The 24,377-nt window shown below is 34.7% G+C and overlaps 1 pseudogene; it reads right to left on the reverse strand.

Annotated features, from left to right (window-relative positions):
• The window catches only part of LOC110218543 (mitochondrial import inner membrane translocase subunit TIM14 pseudogene), a 38,141-nt pseudogene extending 23,836 nt beyond the window's left edge, over positions 1–14,305 (reverse strand).
• Positions 14,306–24,377: the final 10,072 nt, after the last annotated feature.

Here is a 24,377-nt window from a genome sequence, read left to right on the forward strand (position 1 = left end):
TCTGGCAGTTGGATGTTGTAAGGGTCTGTCAGCTTACCTGGTGCTGAGCTGGGTCAGCAACACTGAAGTTCTTGGGAGGGGGATAGAGTCTGGCCTCTGAGTGATACCTACTCATCCAGGCTGCTTTGAAGTACTGGAAGGTTTGGCCACTGGAAGATACTTGTTCATCTGGAGCTGTGCCTTCTGAATTTGTGCCTCCTGGAGTTGTGCAGAAGCACAGGGAGGTTTGGCTGCTGGAGGACTGGAGGCTGCCCACTATAGCACGTGGTGACTTTCTAAGCTGGAGTCTACCTGTTCTCCTGCCTATGTCAAGGCACTGGGTGGGGGGGTCATGGTGTTGGTGCTTACCTACTCTACCACCTAAGGCTCAGGATATACTCCTGCTTTACTGAGGTTGGGCTTACTGTTGGCTTGCTGTAACTCCTCCTGTCCTGTACTGCTCCCCTTCCACCAGAGTGAAAGAAACCTTTCCCATTAATCCCCCAAGCTTCTCAGGCTACAAGTCTGCTGCACCTCATTTTTCTGGTGGCTCAGATGTTCCAGTTTTTTTTTTTGTTTTGTTTTGTTTTCCTGGGGTGATATTTTCTGGGCTTTCACAAGTCAGTAAGAAAGAGTGAGAATGACTTAGTTCTTACTCTACCATCTTGGCTCCCAGAAGTCTTCCAGTGTATTCTTCTCTCTCATCTTTTTTATTTTTTTATTTTTTGGAGATTATTCCAATATAATCAACTTATGCCCATGTTTTCTTTCTATGCAAACTCCTGTTAACTGCCCCAATAATGATAAAGTTCTTCAGAGTTGCATGTGTCATCTTCCCATATAGAAATGTACAGTTTAACCTTATTGAGTCCTATATGATAACTTTTTCATGTTTAACTTTTTTATACTTCTCTTGACTCTTGTGTTTGAAAGTCCATTTTCTATTCAGCACTGGTCTTTTCTTTTTCTTTTTTTTCATATTTAGATAGAGCTGAGTTTATTAAGTGTCAAATTCAATGGAAACATTTTGTAGTGCAATTACAACATCTTGTCTTCATGAGAGAAATATTAAAATTGTGTGCAAAGCTTGACAATATCCATATTTTCTTTATAAATGGGAATCTTTTAAAAAACCATTGCAGTATCATCTCTTAAATGCAAAACTAGTGTATTTTTTCATAATATAAAATTTATAGGCTAGACACAGGCTTATTTTTCACATTTTCTACTTACTTCAAGGATTGGGACTTGCTTGGGTCATTGACTCAGCATCTCACTCTTCTACCTATTATGGAATATATATGCATGTATATGCACATAAAATACATAAATAAAACATAAAATTAATTTGCAATTTTTATCATACAACAGATTTACTAATGCCTAATTCTGTCTTTGCTTTCTCCTGATCCCAAGAAAAGCCTTAGGTTGCCTTTCTTAGATTCCAGCACTGGTCTTTTCATCAAGAATGTTTGAAAGTGCTCCATTTCATTATATTTCAATTTCAATTTTACTTTCTGCCTTTAAGATATCAGGGCAGTTTTCTTTGATAGTTTCTTGAAAAAATGATATCTAGGCTCTTTCTTTTATCATGGCAATTAAGCAGTCCAATAATTCTTAAATGATATATCCTTGATCTATTTTCTAGGTTGTTTTTTTCTTTCTGATGAGATATTCCATATTTTATTGTATTTTTTCATTATTTGATTTTTTTATTATTTCTTGAAGTCTAATAAAATCATTTGCTTCCACTTGCCCAATTATAGTTTTTAAGGAATTATTTTCTTGGACTTTGGATGCTTATATGCCTACCCAGGGAGAATTAGCATCTATTCCTAGCCTTGACTCCTCATTGGTCAGATTCAGGGCATTATCATTCTATAATACCTTTCCCTTATAATCAACTGTTTCCAATTAACATTTCTAATAGCTATTAAAATGAAATTAAAAAAACCTTTTTGTGCAGTGTATTATGAAGAGGAGCTTTTGTTGAAACCATTGTTGGTGCTCAATTCAGTAGGTTTTGCTGCTTGTGAAGTTTTCTAGGAAGCCTTTATTAACTCTCAGGTTCTAATAAAAATTACACTACAATGGGTAGTGACTGATCAGCTGAGGAACATATGGAAAGTAATCTCATTCCTTACCAAGTTGGATTAGGTTATCAGGCAGATTGTTTGGTCTTCAGTTTGGTAAGGAACATGAAGTCCCATTCAACCATTTTAATAACTTACCTTTAACATCTGCATCATAGCACATAGGTTTAATTTTCCTTCCATTTTAATTCTCTTTTGATTTTCCTTCCTCCTTTTTGTGGTGGCAAACAATTGGAAATTGAGTGGATGTCCACAAATTGGGGAATGGCTGAACAAGTTGTGGTATATAATTATAATAAAATCCTATTGTGCTATATGAAATGATGAGCAAGATGATTTCAGAAAAGCCTAGGAAGATTTACATGAACTGATGAAATATGAAGTGAGCAGAACCAGAACATTGTACACCCTAACAGGGAAATTGTATGCTGATCAACTATAAATGACTCAGCTATTCTCAGCAACACAATGATCTAAGACAATTTCAAAGGACTCATGATGAAAAATGCTATTCTCCTCTAGAGAAAGAACTGATGGAGTCTGAATATATATAAAAGCATACTGTTTTTCACTTTCTCTTTTTTTGGTATATTTTCTTTGACAACACAACTAATATAGAAATATGTTTTGCATGTATAATGTATATCAAATTATTTACTGTCTCAGGGAAGAGATGGGTGGGGAGATAGAAAGAATTTAGGACTCAAAATTTTTAAAAACAGATTTTAAAACAGTTTCACTTGTAATTTGGAAAAATAAAAAAATCTTTTAATTATTTTGAATTATCAACAATCACTTTCATAAGCTTTTGAGTTTTAAATTTTTCTCCCCCTCCCTTTCTGCCTCCCTCCCCAAGATGGCTATATACATACATTCTTATTAAACATATTTTCACATTATTGATGTTGTAAGTAAGAATTAGAACAAATAGGAGTAAGCACCAGAAAGAAAAAACAAAACAAAACAGAAGAAACAAATAGCAAATAGTGTACTCCGATCTGCATTGAAACTCCATGGTTCTTTCTTTGGATATGGATAGCATTTTCAATCATAAGGCCTTTGGAGATGTCTTAGATCCTTGTATTGCTGAAAAAATTAAGTCTATCAATGTTAGTCATCATACAACATGGCTGTTACTGTGTACAACACTCTCCTGGTTTTGCTCATTTCACTCAGCATCAGACCATATGAGTCTTTCCGGGTTTTTCTGAAGTCAACCTGTTCATCGTTTCTTATAGCACAATAGTATTTCATTACATTCATATATCACAACTTGTTCAGCCATTCCCCAACTGATGGGCATTCCTCTCAATTTCCAATTCTTTGCCACCACAAAAAGAGCTGCTATAAATACTTTTGTACATGTGGGTCCTTTTCCTATTTGTATGATCTGTTTGAGATATAGCCTTAGAAGTGCTTTTGTTGGGTCAAAGGGTATGCACATTTAATAAAAAAAATCTTAAAAAACAAATTAGAGCTCCTGACTGTATCTGAGATAAAATACAGCTTCCTCAGCTTGTCATTTAAGTTGCTCTACTACCTAGCACCAACGTACTTTGCCAATATTAATCTAATATTATTCCTCCTCATGTACTGTGCATTCCAACCAAAATAACTCCTACTTGTTCCTGATTTCCACATTCCAGTTTCATCTCTGTATTCAGACAAATTATCCTTATGGATTAAATACACTCCCTCCCAATCTCCACCGCTCAAAATGTTTATTTTATGTCCATTCTCAGCTTAGGGGCCACCTTTTCCAGGAAGTTATTTTTCAAATTACCTTTTATCTGTGTTGCTTTTCACACATTTCTTTTTTTCTTATCCCAGTAGAATGATAGGTCCTTGAAGGTAGGAACTGTATGATTTTGTCTTTATATCCCCAGAAATAACCATAATAGGCGATTAATAAATGTGTGTTGAATGAAGTGAATTTAAAGAATATAATCAAACATGTTTTTAAAGAGATTTCACCAACTCCACCATTGAATTTCTTTAGTGTCCTTCAGCTAACACTTCATGTATTTACCCCTTCTGCATTTTTCCCTTTTACTTTTGTATCACAATTATTTTTGCTTTATAATATCCCCCATCCCTTTAGACTGTGACTTCTTTTCAAAGTAAGACTTGGATTGTATCATTATATCTGACAACTAGTATTATTCACAGGGCTGGAAGAAGGAACTTTCTTCACAATAAGAAGCCCCAAATCTGGGCTCACTTAAACAAAGTTTATATCCAAATGGAATCTGACCGCAAACCAAGTTCTCCTCTAGGACTCTGAGTCATTATACTTTCACCCTAGAGAAGATACATTGAAAATTTATTAAATAAAGCTTAGATCTACCTTGTATCCAGAATATCCCCAAAAGGGAAGAACAGAATCCTTTCTAGAGAGTTACTTGTATACAAAATAGGTATTGAGTATAGGACAGCTATTTATTTCATTGTTTCCAAAATAAATAATAAAATCATAAGACTCATTAGTAAATATTGATAAATTCTCAAACTATGAAATTTCCAGCATTGTATACTTTACTATGAAGTAAAGTTCCTGGAAAACCTGTCAGAATACTGAGTATACATTTTTCTTTTACCTTGGATCTGTAATATTCAAACCAATTCACTGAAGATCCATATCTTCTGATAAGACAGGCCACTTACTTTCAGATGACTTAGTGTCATGGTGATGATCACATCTTGTGCCCACAGCAATATTGTTGCAGGGATCATTTCATTCTTGTAAACCAACACCTATACCCACCCACGAACTCCTGAACTTTTGAGCTCAGAATATAGCTGACAAGATTGAAATGCTAATCTCACAATCACTGTTTAGTCACCTATGCTAAGGGAAGTAAACACAAAGTAGAAGAGGAATCCTCTTATTTGAGGTCCATTACCAAATTCAGCTAGGCAAACAAATATTCTATTTGTCATGTGCATATAGACATTGATGCTAAGAAGGAGGAGGAAAGACATCTCCTTTTTCCCTCACTAGAAATCTAAAGGGAAAGTAGTCTGGGTCTCAAATGACATACTACAAAGACAGACTGAAATACATACAGAGACAACAATAGAGAAAAAATATTCCCTGTTTTGGAAATTGGAAATTGACTAAGTGGGCTACTCTTCCTGGTTTAATAGTTTCTGGAAATTTTGTCTTTGTTGTAATCTTAGTCGCACAGACCAAGGAGCAGGACCAGCCCAATGCATGAGATAGTCTCAATATAGGAGACTGAAATTAAAAAATTAAAAAGTCATGGAGGGAGGTACTTCCCTGATTAATACCATTCATGCTAGCAAAATCTCATATATAGCACAATCTCTTGCATAGAGTATTAAATGTTGATAACTATTTAGTTTCAATGAGTTGAGTTGCTTTTTGGAAGAGTAATCATCTATGTCTAATCTGAAAGAAACATTTGTAGTCTAAAGACACAGAGTAGTCCATTAATCATCTTTCATAGTTTTACCAATTGCCTTAGAAAAATGGAAGGAAAATGTCTCTTCCCATTAATTTGTTAAGTTCCCCTTTCTCATCACCTCTAAAAGTCCCCAACAATTAGAAATAAAGGCTTAAACTCAGTTAATATTTGTCTATCATTATTACAAAGTTCATTTAAGAAAAAGTCGTTAAGTCTCCAGTGGAATAAATAGCCAGGACCAACAATGTGGCTTTATCTTAGCTTGAATTTTATGTTCTGTGCAACAGACCTTCAAGCATTCCTTATTTAGCTATTAGGAAACCAATGTAGTTAATGGACAGATGTCTGAACTGAATCAGACAAGAGAGCCTCCAGGTAACACTTGAGAAGCTTCCAGTATGGTACGTATTCAGCTGAACAGAAGTGTGCTGTTATTTCTTTAAAGAATGCTCATGCCTCCAACCTTTCCAAATATCAGGAGACTGATAACAGTAAGGCTGGAGTTGTGACTGGATTGAGCTATATTTATCTGATCAGCATTCTGTGGCCAACTGCTCTTCATCTCAGCTTTAGGGTTAGGTTAAAGAATTCTCAATTTTAGCAAAAACCTAGGTTCAGTCTAAGACTTTTGAGGTCTGTTGATGGGCATTAAACACACACACACAACACACACACACACACACACACACACACCACCTTTAAAACTGTTCTACAAGTTTGACTTGGTATCTATTGCTAACTATAGCAGTGTACTTGCTAGATTATTATCAAACTTATCATTCCCACATTTATTTCAGGTTACTAAAGCACCCTCTTCTGGTCACTCTGCATTCGGCCTATACACCAAGCATAACCCAGGCAGGAAAAGTTGTTGCAAAGAAACTCATGTCTGCACCTCTATTAAATAAGTAAAGAGATGATTGAAACAATCACCTCCATTGTTCAAAATGAGAGAAGGTATTTGAATTGTAGCAGGCTGCTCAGAATGTACACAAAACACAGGGCATTTTGGGACATGGAATATTCACTTAGATCTCCATTTTTCACCCTATACACAGTAAAAGTATTTGCAATCACTTAGGAATATAGATGTGAATCAGAAAATTTTCTTTTACTCTTTAGGAACCTATATTTAATCTGGGCAACTAATTCAATTCAGCAAATATATTGACTGCCTAGTATGTACAAATTACCGATTTGTGGTTTAAAACATAAATACACATTCATTAAATTTAATATAAATTAAATATAAAGAAAAACATAAGTTAATGCTGCCTACACTGGATCAGATGGTATAAAACCATGGTGTGATGCAATTTAGTTATTCTAGCTATTGTCTTCCCTTCCCATTGTGCTTCTCAGTGTATGTAGGGAGGGGAAGGGAAAGGGGGACCAAGATGTTTAATAAATGCAATGATAATTATACAAACACATTTAATAATTTAAGAATAACAAATAAGTAGAGATATTCAATGATTATGGTTAGGCTATACTGATATAGTAAAATTATGATATTATATTATTTAATTTATGGATTTAATGCTATACTGTACTTCCAAAAGTATCCTTTATAGATCTAGAAAAAAAATAACAGAATTCATTTAGAGAAATAGAGTATCTCATGAGAAATAAAAGAATCTCATGGAAAATAATGGAAAATGTAGGATAAAATGAGAGAGGAACATAAAAACCTCCAATTAAACTATAAAACACTAATAACAAAATTATTAGGTACCATATAAAGGAGAAAAGTACAAACTATTCAACTAATTAACCAGCATTAGGTAAATCCAAGGTCATTTACTTGGGAAGGAGATTTCTATTTAACATAGGCTTCTGGAAAAACTGAAAAGTAGTTCAGCTGAAATTAGGTTTAAATTGACATTTATTTTATAAAGTCTCTGACATGATCAAATAACCAAGGAAACAAATAAATAAGATTAAAAGCTGGCTCTCAGTTGATAAATAGTTAAAGAAACCAACAATTCTCAAATAAAGAATTGCAAATTCTTAACAACCACAAGAAAAAATGACATAGATCTTGAATAATAAAAGAAATGCAAATGAAACAACTCTTGAGGTTTGCCTTCACAAACCTGAGAGAAAAATGGTATAATAACAGGACTCAGAGGAAATATAGGCAAAGGCACTAATGTATTATTGGTAAAGCTATGAATCTGTTAAAAAAAAAAGAAAGAAAGAAAAAAGAAAGAAACTTCTAGAAAGCAATTTGGAATTGTGGAATTATGCTAAGTATCTGATTCAAATTTCCACAACTTTGACTGAAATTCCACTGCTAGGTGGCATAGTGGATATAGTGCCTTACCTTTGATTCAGGATGAACTGAGCTCTAATACAGGATCAGATACTGTATAACCCTGAGAAAGTCACTTTAACTCTGCCTCAGTTTCCTCATCTTTAAAAAAAAAAAGATAATAGCACCTATTTCCTAGGAATTTTGTGAGGATCAAATGAGATGATATTCATAAAGTGCTTTGTGAAACTTAAAGCAATATATAAATTTTAGTTCTTATTATTTTTTAAATGTAACTTTTTTTAGTTTTCAACATTCACTTTTATAAGATTTTGAGTTCTATTTTTTCCCTCCTTCCCCTCCCCCTTTCCCAAGATGGCATGCAATCTGATATAGTCTATACATGTAAAGTCATATTACACGTATTTCAACATTCGTCATGTTTTGAAAGAAGAATCAGAACAAAAGGGAAAAACCATGAGAAAGGGAAAAAAAGAGAGAAAATAGTGTGCTTCAATCTGCCTCTAGACTCCATAGTTCTTTCTCCAAATGTGGAATCTTGAGTCTATTGGAATTATATTACATCATCGTATTGCTGCAAAGGGCGAAGTCTATCCGAGTTTGTCTTTGTCCAGTGTTGTTGTTACTGTGTATGATGTCCTCCTGGTTCTGCTTATTTCACTCAGCATCAATTCACATGTTTTTCCAGGTTTTTTTAAAGTTTTCCGGCTCATCGTTTCAGTACAATAGTATTCCATTAAATTCATATTCCACAACATGTTCAGTCGTTCTTCCACTGATGGGTATCCCCTCAATTTCCAATTCTTGGCCACCACAAAAAGAGCTGCTATAAATATTCTTTTACATGTGGGTCTTTTTCCCATTTTTAAGAAATTTTATTACTTTATTTTTATTTATCAACAATCACTTCCATATGCTTTTGAGTTTAAAATTTTTCTCCCCTTCTGCCACACCACCCTCCCCAAGACAGCACACAATCTGATATCAGCTACACATTTACTTTCCTATTAAATATATTTTCACATTAATGAAGTTGTAAGTAAAAATTAAAACCAATAGGAGGAACCATAAGAAAGAGGAAACAAAACTCAACAGAAGAGAAGAAAAATGACAGCGATTCAACTTCCATAGTTCTTTCTTTGGATGTGGATACCATTTTCCATCATGAGTACTCTGGAGATGCCTTAGATCCTTGTAATGCTGAGAAGGGTTAAGTTTATCAATATTAGTCATCACACAACATGGCTGTTATTGTGTATAAAGTTCTCTTGGTTGTGCTCACTTCACTCAGCATCAGACCATAAAAGTCTTTCCAGATTTTTCTGAAGTCAACCTGTTCATCATTTCTTATAGCACAATAGTATTCCATTACATTCATATAACACAGCTTGCTTAACCATTCCCCAATTGATGGGCATCCTCTCAAATTCCAATTCTTTGCCAGCACAAAAAGAGCTGCTATGAATAGTTTTGTACATGTGGGTCCCTTTCCCATTGGTATGATATCTTTGGGATATAGCCCTACAAGTGTTATTGCTGAATAAAAGGGTATGCACATTTTTATAGACCTTTGGGTATAGTTAAAAATTGTTCTTCAAAATGGTTGGATCATTTCACAACTCCACCAACAATGCATTAGTGTTCCAATTTTCCCACATCTTCTCCAACATTTATCATTTTCCTGTGTTGTTATGTTGGCCATTCTGATAGGTGTGATGTGGTACCTCAGAGTTGTTTTGATTTGCATTTCTCTAATCAATAATGACTTAGAGAATTTTTTCATATGACTATAGATGGTTTTAATTTCTTCATCTGAGAACTAACTGTTCACATCCTTTGACCATTTATCAATAGGGGAATGGCTTGTATTCTTATAAATGAGTCTTAATTCTCTATATATTTAGAAATGAGGCCCTTATCAGAGAGACTGGTTGCAAAAATTATTTCCCAATTTTCTACCTTCCTTCTAATCTTAGTTGCATTGGCTTTGTTTGTGTAAAAACTTTTCAATTTAATGTAATCAAAATTATCCATTTTGCTTTTCTTAATGTTTTCTATCTCCTGTTTGGTCATGAATTCTTCTGTTCTCCATAGATCTGTTAGGTAAACTATTCCTTGTTCTCCCAGTTTGCTTATAGTATCAGCCTTTATATGTAAGTCCTGAACCCATTTTGACTTTATTTTGGTATATGGTGTGAGATTTGGGTCTATGCCTAGTTGCTGCCATATTCTTTTCCAGTTTTCCCAGCAGTTTTTTTCAAAGAGTGGGTTCTTATCCCAGAAGCTGGGGTCTTGGGTTTATCAAATAATAGATTACTATAGTCATTGACTACTGTGTCTTGCATTTAACCTATTCCACTGATCCACCTCTATTTCTTAGCCAGTACCAAGCAGTTTGATGATTGCTGCTTTATAATACAATTTAAGATCTGGAATGTCTAGGCCACCTTCCCCTGCATTTCTTTTCATTAGTTCCTTTGATATTCTGGACCTTTTGTTCTTCCAAATGAATCTTGCCATTATTTTTTCTAACTCTTATAAAATAATTTTTTGGTAGTTTGATTGGTATGGCACTGAATAAGTAAATTAGCTTAGGTAGGATTGTCATTTTTATTATATTAGCTCGGCCTACCCATGAGCAACTGATGTTTTTCCAATTATTTAGATCTGATTTTATTTGTGTGAAAAGTGTTTTGTAATTGTGTTCATAGAGTTCCTGGGTTTGTTTCAGGAGGTAGACTCCTAAATATTTTATAATGTCTACAGTAAGTTTAAATGGGATTTCTCTTTCTATCTCTTGCTGTTGGGCTTTGTTGGTAATATATAGAAATGCTGATGATTTATGTGGGTTTATTTTATAGCCTGCAACTTTGCTAAAGTTGTTTATTATTTCAAGTAGTTTTTTACTTGATTCTCTAGGATTCTCTAAGTATATCATCATGTCATCTGCAAAGAGTGATAGCTTTGTTTCTTCTTTGCCTATTCTAATGCCTTCAATTTCTTTTTCTTCTCTTATTGCTAAAGCTAAGGTTTCCAGTACAATATTGAATAACAGTGGTGATAATGGACATCCTTGTTTCCCCCGATCTTATTGGAAATGCTTCTAGCCTGTCCCCATTACATATAATGCTTGCTGAAGGTTTTAGATATGTGCTATTTATTATTTTAAGGAAGACTCCATTTATACCTATGCTTTCTAGTGTTTTTAATAGGAATGGGTGTTGTATTTTATCAAAAGCTTTTTCTGCATCTATTGAGATGATCATGTGGTTTCTGTTGGTTTTGGTGTTGATATGCTCAATGATGCTGATAGTTTTCCTAATATTGAACCAACCCTGCATTCCTGGTATAAATCCTACCTGGTCATAGTGTATTATTCTTGTGATAAGTTGCTGAATCTATTTGCTGGTATTTTGATTAAAATTTTTGCATCTATATTCATTAGAGAAATTGGTCTATAATTTTCTTTCTCTATTTTGACTCTTCCTGGTTTAGGTATCAACACCATATTTGTATCATAAAAAGAATTTGGTAAGACTCCTTCTTCACCTATTTTCCCAAATAGTCTATATAGTATTGGAATTAATTGTTCTTTAAATGTTTGATAGAATTCATGTAAATCCATCTGGCCCTGGAGATTTTTTCCTAGGGAGTTCATCAATGGCTTGTTCAATTTCTTTTTCTGAGATGGGGTTATTTAAGTATTTTACTTCCTCTTCTGTTAATCTGGGCAATTTATATTTTTGTAAATATGTATCCATTTCACTAAGATTGTCAAATCTGTTGCATATATGGGCAAAATAATTCCTATTATTTTAATTTCCTCTTCCTTGGTGGTAGCTTCACCCTTTCATTCTTGATACTAGTAATTTGGTTTTCTTCTTTTTTTTTAATTAAATTAACCAAAGGTTTATCTATTTTATTGTTTTTTCATAAAACCAGCTCTTAGTTTTATTTTTAGTTCAATAGTTTTCTTAATTTCAATTTTATTAATTTTTCCTTTGGTTTTCAATATTTCTAATTTGGTGTTTAGTTGAGGATTTTTAATTTGTTCTTTTTCTAGTTTTTTTAGTTGTATGCCCAATTCATTGATCTCCTCTTTTTCTATTTTATTTATGTAAGCATTTAGAGATATAAAACTTCCCCTAAGAACTGCTTTCACTGCATCCCATAAGTTTTGGTATGTTGTCTCATTATTGTCATTCTCTTGAATGAAATTATTGATTGTTTCTATGATTTGTTGTTTGACCCAATTATTTTTTAGGATTAGATTATTTAGTTTCCAATTATTTTTTAGTCTATCTTTCCATGGCCCTTTATTACATATATTTTTATTGCATCATGATCTGAAAAGGATGCATTTAATATTTCTGCCTTTCTGCATTGGATTGTGAGGTTTTTATGCCCTAGTACATGGTCAATTTTTGTGTATGTGCCATGTACTGTGAGAAAAAAGTATATTCCTTTCTATCCCATTCAGTTTTCTCCAGAGGTCTATCATACCTAACTTTTCTAATATTCTACTCACCTTCTTAACTTCTTTCTTGTTTATTTTGTGGTTAGACTTTTCTAGTGCAGAAAGGGGGAGGTTCAGGTCCCCTACTAGTATAGTTTTGCTGTCTATTTCTTCCTGTAACTCCCTGAACTTCTCCTCTAAGAATTTGGATGCTATACCATTTGGTGCATATATGTTTAGTAATGATATTACTTCATTGTCTATGGTGCCTTTTAGCAGGATGTAGTTTCCTTCCTTATCTCTTTTGATTAGATCTATTTTTGCTTTTGCTTTGTCTGAGATCAGGATTGCTACCCCTGCTTTTTACTTCAGCTGAAGCATAATATATTCTGCTCCAGCCTTTTACCTTTACCCTGTATGTGTCACTCTTTTTCAAATGTGTTTCCTGTAAACAACATATTGTAGGATTATGGTTTTTAATCCATTCTGCAATCCATTTCCATTTTATGGAGAGTTCATCCCATTCACATTCACAGTTATGATTACTATCTGTGTCTTTTTCTCCATCTTTTTTTCCCCCTGTTTATGCTTTTCTTTCTTTTTTTCTCCTTTCCCCCCTCCCACTAGTGTTTTGCTTTTGACCACCACCTCCTTCAGCCCCCTCCCTTCTATTATCCCTTTCCCTTTTCTTCCCCTTTAGCCTTACTGCTTCTTCCCTCCCTTCTATCCCCCCTCCCTTTTCTTTCCCCTTTTCCCTCCTACTGCCTATAGGGCAAGTTAGATTTCTATACCTAACTGATTATGTTATCCCTTCTTGAGCCAAATCTGATGAGAGTAAGGTTCAAACAATGCTCACCCCCTCCCTCTTTCCCTCTGCTGTAATAGGATTTTGTGTCTTTTCCTGTAATGTAATTTACCCTTGTCTGCCTCCTCCTTTCTCAGTACATTTTCTAAGATCAGATTGATCCACTTATTTGGATCCATTTAACCCACTTGATTAGATTTTTTTTATCATTACATCAAAGTCAACTAATATCCACCCTCTTCATGTATACTCCTTTAACAAGGTGTAATAACAATACAATTCTCAAGGGTTGCAAGTCTCATATTCCCTTGTAGGGGTTTAAACACCTCCCCCCCTTATTAACAACATGTTGTATCTTTCTGTCCCATTTACCTTTTTATGTCTTTCTTGAGTCTTGTACTTGAAGATCAAACTTTTTGTTGAGCTCTGGTCTTTTTATCAGGAAGGTTTGGAAGTCCCCTATTTCATTGAATATCCATCTCCTCCCTTGAAAAATGATGCTCATTTTTGCTGGGTAGTTGATCCTTGGCTGCAATCCAAGCTTCTTTGCCTTACGGAACATCATGTTCCAGGCCCTGTGGTCTTTTAATGTAGAAGCTGCAAGGTCCTTACTGTGGTTCCATGATATTTAAATTGTTTCTTTGTGGCTGCTTGCAGCACCTTTTCTTTCATCTGGTAATTTTGAAATTTTGCTATTATATTCCTTGGCATTTTCAATTTGGGATCTCTTTCAGGTGGTGAGTGGTATATTCTTTTTTTTTTTAAAGAAATACTACAGCTTTAATGAAATTATTATAAAACATCAGGACTCCTATACATAAAGTAATTGATGTATATGTATGTTTGTGTGTGTGTGTGTGTGTGTATATACATGTATATATATATACATATATATATATATATATATAAATTTAAAATTATCTGTGTATTAATTTTCTTCTTAACTTGACTTTCTAATAAATCTTTAGCTTCATTGATTTTGGCTGCTATATAAGGAGATCCTCCCTTGTCTGGGTGGTTTAAAAGCATGATTCCTTGGTGAGCATCCCTAATTTTCCCTTTATTACCTGTAGGGCTTACTCTCAATATTAGTGCAGCTTCTGGCTTTGTCATTTTGGGTTCAAACATGCCTCTGTAATAGCCACCACTGAAGGCACATTTTGGCAGACTTCAAATAGCTTGCTTTACTTGAGGCTCCATATGCTTCATTGTTTGCAAAACATATCGGCCTGCAAATCCTGTAGTTGTGATTGTCAGTCCCACTGCTACCATTGTGCGTCCATGGCTCAGCTGGTGCTGCCCTGAGCCTGCAAAACCGCAGCTCATCCCAGCCCAGAGTCTGTACATTGGTCCTGGCTGAGCTCCAGGCCCCAGACCCGGCTCTGGCCCGCAGCCACTACCTCCTCAGGTCCAGCACAGCAAGAGGAAGCCAGTATATTATTTCTATGGTTATTTTACCTTCTGGTTCTAGGACTTCAGGGCAGTTTTCCTTTATGATTTCCTGAAAGATAGTGTCCAGGCTCTTTTTTTCATCATGATTTTCAGGTAGTCCAATAATTTTTAAATTGTCTCTCCTGAATCGATTTTCCAGGTCGGTTGTTTTACTGATGAGGTATTTTACATTTTCATCTATTTTTTTTTTATTTTTTTGTTTCCGTTTGACTGATTCTTGCTCTGTCATAGTAATAAGTTTCCATTTCTCCAATTCTAGTTTTTAACACATTGTTTTCTTCTGTTAGTTTTTGCACTTTCTTCTTCAATTGGTCAATTGTGTTTTTTTGGGACTTGTTTTCTTCAATGTACTTTTTTTCCAATTGGTCCAATTGTACTTTTTAAGGACTCTTCTACCTCTCTCATTTGACTACTAAAATACTTCTTGAGCTCTTCTAAGAGGCTTTTTGGGCTTCAGACCATTTCATATTCCCTTTTGTTGTTGCAGATGTGGGTTTGTTGACAATGTTGTCCTCTTCAGAATTTCTGTCTTGATCTTCACTCTTATAATAGGAATCTATGGTACGTTTCTTTTTACTCATGGTGTTTCTTTATTCCCTGGCCTTTAAAGATATTGAGCTCTCCTGCTGGGGAACAGAGGGCACTGACCCAAGCTTCTTGTCTTGGGAGCCTAGGTCTTGGTCACTGGCTTTGTGTGCTGGGGCCTCTTATATTGCCAATTGGAAGTTGTAGGGTTTTTGCAGCTTACCTCTTGTTGGGCTGGAATTGGCAAGGCTGGAACTTTCAGGCAATTCTAGGTTGCCTGCTTTTCCTTTCCTTTAGCTTTTTTCAGCTCCTTTTAGATGGGTGCTGGAGGGTATTTATCTGCCTGTGGCCCCCTGCTGCATTGTCTCCCTCATTTCTGCTAATGCACTGGGAGATTCCTTTGAGATAGACTGCTGAGTCACCTGGTTGTTTTCTGAGCTGGTTTCCACTGGTTCCCCCACCCTCACTGAGGCACTTGGAGGTCCAGGTGTTAGTGTTTGCCTGCTCTACCACCTGGGCTTCAGGATCTCTTCCCTGGTGTTGGGTTGGAAGCAGCAAGGCTGGGGCTTTATGAAGACTTTAGGTTGCTTTCTTCAGCTCCTTTCAGATGAATACTACAGGGTGCTTGTCCACTTGGGGCCCTTTGTAGTGCTGCTTCCCTTATTTTTTCTGAGGCCCTGGGAGACCCATTTGCTGGGCTGCCTCACTGCTGCTCCCCATCTTTCTTCTTGTTCAGTTGTTCCATGGTTTTTTTCTGGGGTGATATTTCTGGGATTTTAGAGGTTGATAGGGGAGAGTGAGAGCAACTACCTTTTTACTCTGCCATCTTGGCTCCTGGAAGTGGAACTTCCTTTTCCCGTTTTTATGATCTCTTTAGGATACAGCCCTAGTAGTGGTGTTGCTGAGTCAAAGGGTATGCACATTTTTATAGCCCTTAGGGCACAGTTCCAAATTGCTCTCCAGAATGGCTGGTTCAGTTCACAACTCCACCAACAATGCATTAGTGTTCCTATTTTCCCACATCTTCTCCAACATTTATTGTGTTCCTGTTTTGTCATGTTAGCCAATCTGATGGGTGTGATGTGGCAATGTTTTAATTTGCATTTCTCTAATCAGTAGTGATTTAAAGCATTTTTTTCCTACGACTGTACATGGCTTTAATTTCTTCTGAAAACTAACTATTCATATTCTTTGACCATTTATCAATTGGGGAATGACTTGTATTCTTATAAATTTGACTCAGTTCTCTACATAATGTAGAAATGAAGCCTTAATCAGAGACACTGGCTGTAAAAATGTTTCCTAGCTTTCTGCTTCCTTTCTTTTCTTGATTGCATTGGCTTTGTGCATAAACTTTTCAATTTAACATAATCAAAATTATCCATATTGCTTTTCATAATGTTCTCTATGTCCTGTTTGGTCATAAATTCTTCTCTTCTTCATAGATCTGACGTGTAAACTATTCCTTGCTTTCCTAATTGGTTTACTGTATCACCCTTTATGTACAAATCATGTACCCATTTCCACCTCATCTTGGTATAAGGTGTAAGATGTTTGTCTATGCCTAGCTTCTGTCATACTATTTTCAAATTTTCCTAGCAGTCTTTCTCAAAAACTGAGTTCTTATTCCAGAAAGCGGAGTCTTTGGGTTTATCAAACAGTAGATTACTATAGTCGTTTGACTATTTTGTCTTAGGTACCTAATCTATTTCACTGATCCACCACTATATTTCTTAGCCAGTACAAAATAGTTTGATGATTGCTGCTTTATAGTATAGTTTTAGATCTGGTACGGGTAAGCCACTTTCCCTTGATATTCTTGAACTTTTGTTAATTTTTTTTGTTAATATTTTTTCCTATTTCTGTAAAATAGTTTTTGGTAGTTTGATTGGTATAGCACTGAATAAATAAATTTAGGTAGAATTGTCATTTTTATTATATATTCGCTTCTCCTACCCATAAGCAATTGATATTTTTCCAATTATTTAAATCTGACTTTATTTGTGTAAAAAGTGTTTTATAATTGTATTTCTATAGTTCCTGGTTTTGTCTTGGCAAGTAGACTCACAAATATTTTATATTGTCTACAGTTATTTTAAATGGAATTTCTCTTTCTATCTCTTACTGCTGGGCTTTGTTAGTAATATATAGAAATGCTGATGATTTATGTGGTTTTATTTTATATTCAGCAACTTTGCCAAAGTTGTTAATTATTTTAAATATTTTTCAGTGATTCTCTAGGGTTCTCTAAGTATACCATCTTATCATCTGCAAAGAGTGATAGCTTTGTTTCCTCATTGCCTATTCTAATTCCTTCAATGTCTTTTTTTTTCTTTTATTGCTGAAGCTAACATTTACAATACAATATTGTAGCTATTGGTTTTGTTGTTGTTGCCAATGGCCCTCTTTATAAATGAAGGATGAATAACAACAACAATGAACCAAGGATATCATTGCTACAAACAAAAATCTAATCATCCAAATACTTGTAGTCACACTTTTTGAAGTAGCAAAGAACTGCAAACAAAGCTAATGCCCCAAAGTGAAAGCAAATCGCGAAACACGCATGTCATATTATGTCACTGTGACTTGAGAAATTACGAATATAGAGAGGCAATGAAAGGCATATGAACTATTGCAAAATGAAGTGATGAGAATTAGGAAAACTACTGCTTACTCCAGCATTGTATCTTGTACAACAACATCAAATGAGATAATAAAAACGTGCTTAGCATAGTGTCTGGCACTTAGTAGGTGCTATATAAATGCTTATTCCTTTTTCTTTTCCTCCTCCCCCACCGGGGATTACATAGTAATAACAATGCAAATGGGGGAAAAAAAACAAAAGCAAAAATGACTACATAGCATAAACTGAATGCTGTGAAATTAAGATGAGCATACTTGGCCCCAAAGAAGAGATGTGAGACAAGGTAGGCCAGTCACACTTTGAGAATGGCAGATAGGTCAGATGGTATTTTTGAATACCTGCGGCAGAGAAAGACACAAAAGAAAGCCTCCAATGCATTAGATTAGTGCTCTATGAAAGATTTCTGGAAAAACTGTTAGAAATCACACAGGATGAAAAGGCATGAAAGGATTATTTATCTTGTCAGAGGTGGGATACTCGCACCAGTTAGATCGAGGATCTAGCCAAGAATCTAAAAATAAAAACACATTGACAATTTATCAAAGATGGGAGAATATTTTAATTTCATCAGTACTGTAAGGTTACTTTTTTTGTTGTTGTTATTTTAATTTTACCAAAATAGGAACAAAGACATACTCAGACTTTACCTGGACCTCAAGAAAGACCATAAATGTGCTGATCCTAATGCTGGAGAGAGATTCCAATACTGAAGAAATCACAGGTCTATTCAAATATATGTCATTGACAGATATTTGGAAGACAAAAAGTCTATGGAAAACAGAAAGATAAGAATAGAATTAGAGGATAATACATTAAATAAAGAATGACATTCAAAAATAATTTTCATGGTTCATAAACAAGTCACTTAACCTCTCTGGGCCCTTCGGTATCATTCGAAGACTTTAAATTAAGTTCAAGTTGCTGATCTAGCTGACTGAAGGGAGTTCCTACTCTGGAAGTTCCCTACACCAATAAAATTTTATTGTTGCCTTTTAATAGTAGGAGAAAAGATAGAAGAAACTCTTAGGCACATGGCTCTCTGAAAAATTGAACTCAAAAGGAGATTTTAGCCTATACAGAGTTTGAAAATAAGAAGTTATAAGATAGTATGCTACTTAATGGTTCTCACATCTTACCTGACTATGAAAAATCAATAAACTTCCAGGATCTCTCTTAGCTAAAACAGTAATTTATTCTCATGGATGAAATCCCCTAAACATACAGAAGTAATTAGGAAAAGCCATATATACATATATACATACATAAATGCATACATATACGTACACATGAATATGTGTGAATATGTATGTACAGATGCACATTTTTCTATATATTCCACAATGTATATATAAATTATTTAAATAGTACATATTTCAATATAGTGGTTTACTGAGGATTTTTTTTTATTTCAAAACCTTAGTGGAATTCAATAGCATATCAGTAGCTTGGAAAACTCCCAAGTCCTGGAAAGAAGAGACACACTTAATATTACTAAAGTCTAATACAGTTTTTCAAAAAAAATTAAAATAAATAAAACCTATATTTCTTAGCCAAGGAATGAAAAGCTAAACAACATATCTGGAGAATAGCTTAATCACGACCAAAACAAATTTATCATGAGCAGCTCAAGCAGATATGCCACTGGAATTGGAGTAAGGAAGTGGGATCAAATCCTGCCTTACAGGATTGCTAAGTGTGTCTCTTGGAATCTCTGTTTCCTTAGCATAAAATGAAAGAGTCAGTGTCAGTGGATTTCAAGGTCCAAATATATGATTCTAAGACCCAGACACTTTGCGAATAGTGTGTTGTAAATTAATACACTGCTATGAATTTAGTTATTGCCCATATTTACACAAACATTAGATGCCCAAACATTTTTGATTATCTTGAATGAGGATTCCTTGGTAAACTGTTAAAATTTTTTTTAAAAAGTAACCAGGAAAAATTTCCTCCACATAATTAACTCTCCTTATGAGAAACCAACAGTACATATGTGTGAGCAATCACAGATTTGCAGACCAGGAATTCAAGTCCAGGGCTGTAACAAGATTATCATTTCTCTACATGTATGTGTGTTTTCATTAACAGTGCTAGCAGTTACCCTGAGCAATCGCTTCATATTGCAATGCATAACTATTGCTAATGCCTCTTCGTTTATTAGTCTATGTGGATATGATACAACTGTCTATGTATGAAACTAATTATAAAAATGCAGGCACTTAAGAAATATTCCCTCTACCTACCAGCAAGTATCAAGGTTAATAATTAATTCTAACAAATCAAAATTTGTGGTCATGTATCTTGCTATTGACCTATTCTGTTCGATCTCTGTTAAATTTAAATTAAAGCAAGAGACGGGATCTTGGAGACTTTCAGGAATTAAAAAAATTCTTTTTCATCTTCAGTTTTATTACGACCAACTATGCAAATTTATTTTTATTGAATTGAAATAAAATACCTACAGAGGTCAACTCTGTAACTGCTATGGATAGAAAAGATTTAGATAATTAGATTAATATATTCCTTCAAATTATATTTTTCTTTCAAACTCTCAATCAAGTCACCCATTTTTTATTAACCTAATAAAAATTCCTACTTTTGTTTGAGATAAAAATAAAAGAAGCAGAACATTAGCAGATGCCACAGGATAGCACACATTGAACTTTTAGACTGTTATTATTATTAGCCTTTTTGAGCTATTTTAGGGTTAGTTCAATAGACCACCACAGGTGATGTTGGCATCTTCTCTTAGAGGAATCTATAAGAACATGAAAAGGAAAAACAGACTGAAGTAACAACAAACTTCTAGCTCAAATATACACCCAATCTACAGGATAGAGAAAAGCAAATTGCTATCAGAAATACCAGTCTCCAATAGAAATGTTTATAATTCACATGCCTTCAAAAATATTGGGAACCTACTCACCTCACTTTGCTACTTTTAATAAATGGTTAAAAATCTTATAATTCTCACAAGAGGGGCTAATGGAAAAATGCAAGGACTGTGTAGGCATAGTAGTTTGAATAGTAATAAATTAAGCCCTTTTATTGGATCTTCACAGTATAAAAAGGGAATTTTGAAATTTGAAAAATTGGAAGAAAATGTGACAATGTTCTAAAGGCCAGTTCCATATTCCATATACACATATATGTATATGCATGCATACACATACACACATCTTTGTACATGCACATATACCATGTGAGTGAAGAAGGGGAGAGGAAACATTAGTAGAGAAAGGAGAGTTAATGATAATACCTATCCTTAATATTTCAAGGGCTACTACATTGAAAATGGACTAAACTCATTTTGTTTTCTAAGAGGGTAGAACTAGGAGAAAAGGATGAAAGCTATAAAGGCAAAATTCATATTAATATGAGGAAAAGCTTCCCAATACATAAATCAGCAATGTACTACTTTAGACATTTGATAAATGCTTGTTGATAAATTGGTCGTTTAGTTGATTGCTTTATAAGGAGAAAATTTCTAACCACTGAGTAAAGATAGTACCTGAACAAGAATCCTTCCTAGAGCATAGTGACTAGGAGTCAGCTTTTCCTTGAACTTTTTCCATGAGGGGTAATCCACTATCTCCTAAGGTAAACTGATTTTGTATAATTATTCCATTTGCCCATTTTTTTCTTTTATCAAACCTCAGTTTACCTCTTTGCAACTTCCTATCATGGCTCCTACTTCCCTTTTTAGAAATGGGCAAATGAATATGAATTTCTCTTGAGTTTTGTGTTTTTCTTTAAGTCATCTTCCTTTCTCTACTTCAAATATTTCTACTTTCTTCCATTGACTCACATATAGCATGAAATTGAATACCTTAACCAAAGGGGTCAACCTCTTTTGAATGGTTTATAGATTATTAACATTCTCCCTAAAATATGGTGCCCAGAACTTAATGCAAATCTCCAGTTGTGTTCTGACCAAGGCAGAGTCCAGCAGGAGCATTGCCATCTTACTGCTATCTCTTAATGAAGCCCAGAATTCCATAAGGTTTTTGTTGTTGTTGTTGTTGTCCCATCATATTTCCAATATATACTGACAAACGTCACAACTCTTTGAAATTAAAAAAAAATTATTTTGGGAAGGGAAAGCTAGTACCTTTCTTTCAGCAGTCCTCACTACAGATGAGCGTCTGGAGAAGTGACTTAAAGAAACAAAACAGCAACAGCCAAAAAAAAAAAACCAAACAACTAACGTGGTAGGAAGTGTTAACATTGTGACCCAATTCTGTGGCAACATGAATCAGACTACGTAACTCCTGGGGTCTCTTCCAAGTCCAAAAATAATTATAATTATCCAAGATTCTACAATTTTCTCTGTATGAAAAACTTCTGGGACAGAAATTCCTTCCACCACTACAGATCAACAACCCACTTTTGAGTTAGTAATAATATGGTTCTTATTAGATCACCACAACAACTCTGAGATATGTGCTAGTATCCTCATTTTACAGAGATAAGAAAACTGAGGCATAAAGAAACTTGCCTTTTTTTTCACACAGCCAATAAGTGCCTACGTCTGGATTTGAACTCAAGTCTTGCTGACTCCAAGGCCTGTGCTCTGTCCAATGCACCTAGCAAGTTCTAAGGAGTTGACTAAAGCACAGAAACTAAATACATGCGTACAATCATGCTATACAGTGTCTGAAATAGGACTTCAACCCTAATTTTCTTGATTAACTCCAAGTACAGAACATGATGAACCATCTCACCATATATTGTTAGAGAATATTGATAACTTAGATTTATAAAGCAATTTAATGTTTATAAAGATTTTTCTTCTTTACATAGTCCTTGGGACAAAGTAAAGGCTATTTATCCCTGTTTTATAGATTAAAAAACTGAGTCGCCGAGGTGTTAATTGACTTATTTGCAGTCACCAATATAACAAAAGATATACAGCATTCAAACCCAGGACTTTTAATTCCCAAGTTCAACACTTTTCAGTACAACATTTTCTTTCTCACAAGTCTAAGGGGAAACCATTTGGTGAGATCATATTTTCCCTGTGTTTTAGGTCTGCACAAATACCTACTCAGTCCTTGATTCTCATCTAATAAATGGTAATTAGGTTTCAAGCATTATCATGCAGAGCATTGCAAGCTTTCCAGAATGACAAGATCAGTGTGACATGATCCTGTCTCTATTGAAGGTATCATTCTTTTTCGCCTTAATTTGAGTTCAAGTAAGATATACCCTTAATAAGGCTCCATTGAATGCATTTCAAACATATTTTGCTCTTTCTGTAGTTCTAAAAAAATCATTATCCACTTGATTTTATACCATCCAAAGGACCAGGAGGGTTGATACAGTAGGTACACTGTAGAGGGTACAATGGAAAGAACACTGGATATAGTGCCAGAAATCCTAAGTTCAAAGCTCACCTTTGTCACTTACTACATAAGTGACCTACATGAAGTCACTTAACCTTCTTGGGTCTCAATTTTCACATCTGTAAAATGGGGGGTGGTGAGGTGGACTAGATGACTTCTCAATTTCCTATTCTAAAACTGTGTAGAAATGGCAAAAAAAAATGAAGTAGAGACATTTCAAAGTTCAACAGAGTTATTTTCATTCTCTCTCTCTCTCTCTCTCTCTCTCTCTCTCTCTCTCTCTCTCTCTCTCTCTCTCTCTCTCTCTCCTCATTCCTAACCACCATTGCAGGATAGTTCACCCAACATATGCTCTATGTTTTTAATATAATGTATAAATATGTGGCATAATGGGGAGATATTGGCATGTTTGACCTAGAGAAAAGAGTTTGAGGGAGAGCTTTGAAATTAGGATCTCTGACTCTAGAACCAGTATGCATGTATATGTATTTATGAACAATGTATATAGTCAAGAATAAATATATGTACATGTATATATCTACACATAAAATTATATGACAGAGAAATTTATGAATACAAGTAACTAGCTTTTTTTCCATTTCCATTAAGTCAGAATAGGACAGAGACCAATGATGAATGAATGAAAAAGCATTTAAGTGCTTACTATGTGTGTGACAGTGGGTGAAGCTAATTGAATATAAAGAAAGATAGCCCCTGACCTCAAGATTAACTTGTATTCTATCAGGGGGATCCAACACATAGAGAAGAATGGTGGCAATGGAAGATTTTTTTTGGTCTGGAATCATAGGATAGTGAATAGATTCATAGGAGAGCCAATTATCCTACCCTTTCCAGGAATAACGGATTACTGTGTTCAGAGAAGAATGTGAAAGACCATGTAGAAATGTAATTACTTAGTGTCAAGGCAAATGGCAAAATGGTCTGGTGAGCAGCAGAGTGGGATATGTAGTGTGGTCTTCTCTGTGGGCAGGGGAATTTGCATTCATTTACTTGTCTACATGTGAGATTTCAGTACTGAACTTCCATAGTTTGGTGGATTAACTCCCCAAGGACTAGGGTCCTGATCTCTGAAAGTCATGTTGGAAGGGTACAGTTCCATTTGAGGAGAAGCTGGCCATGAAATGGACAATCATAAAATAATATATATAAAGCAGTTTGCACACCTTAAAGCATCACATAAAATTCATCTATTTTTATTTATTTTATTTGTAATTTATGGAATAAAATAAGCATTTCCATAAGATAGTACAATAAAGAGATGATTATATATGAAAATGCAAATTTACTATGTACATTGTTATTCTTTTCAAATGTACAATAAAATTATCATGTAAATTTCTTTTTTTTCTTT

The sequence above is a fragment of the Phascolarctos cinereus genome, unplaced genomic scaffold (genome assembly GCF_003287225.1).
Source record: "Phascolarctos cinereus isolate Bilbo 61053 unplaced genomic scaffold, phaCin_HiC Scaffold_2;HRSCAF=192, whole genome shotgun sequence".
NCBI lineage: Eukaryota > Metazoa > Chordata > Mammalia > Diprotodontia > Phascolarctidae > Phascolarctos > Phascolarctos cinereus.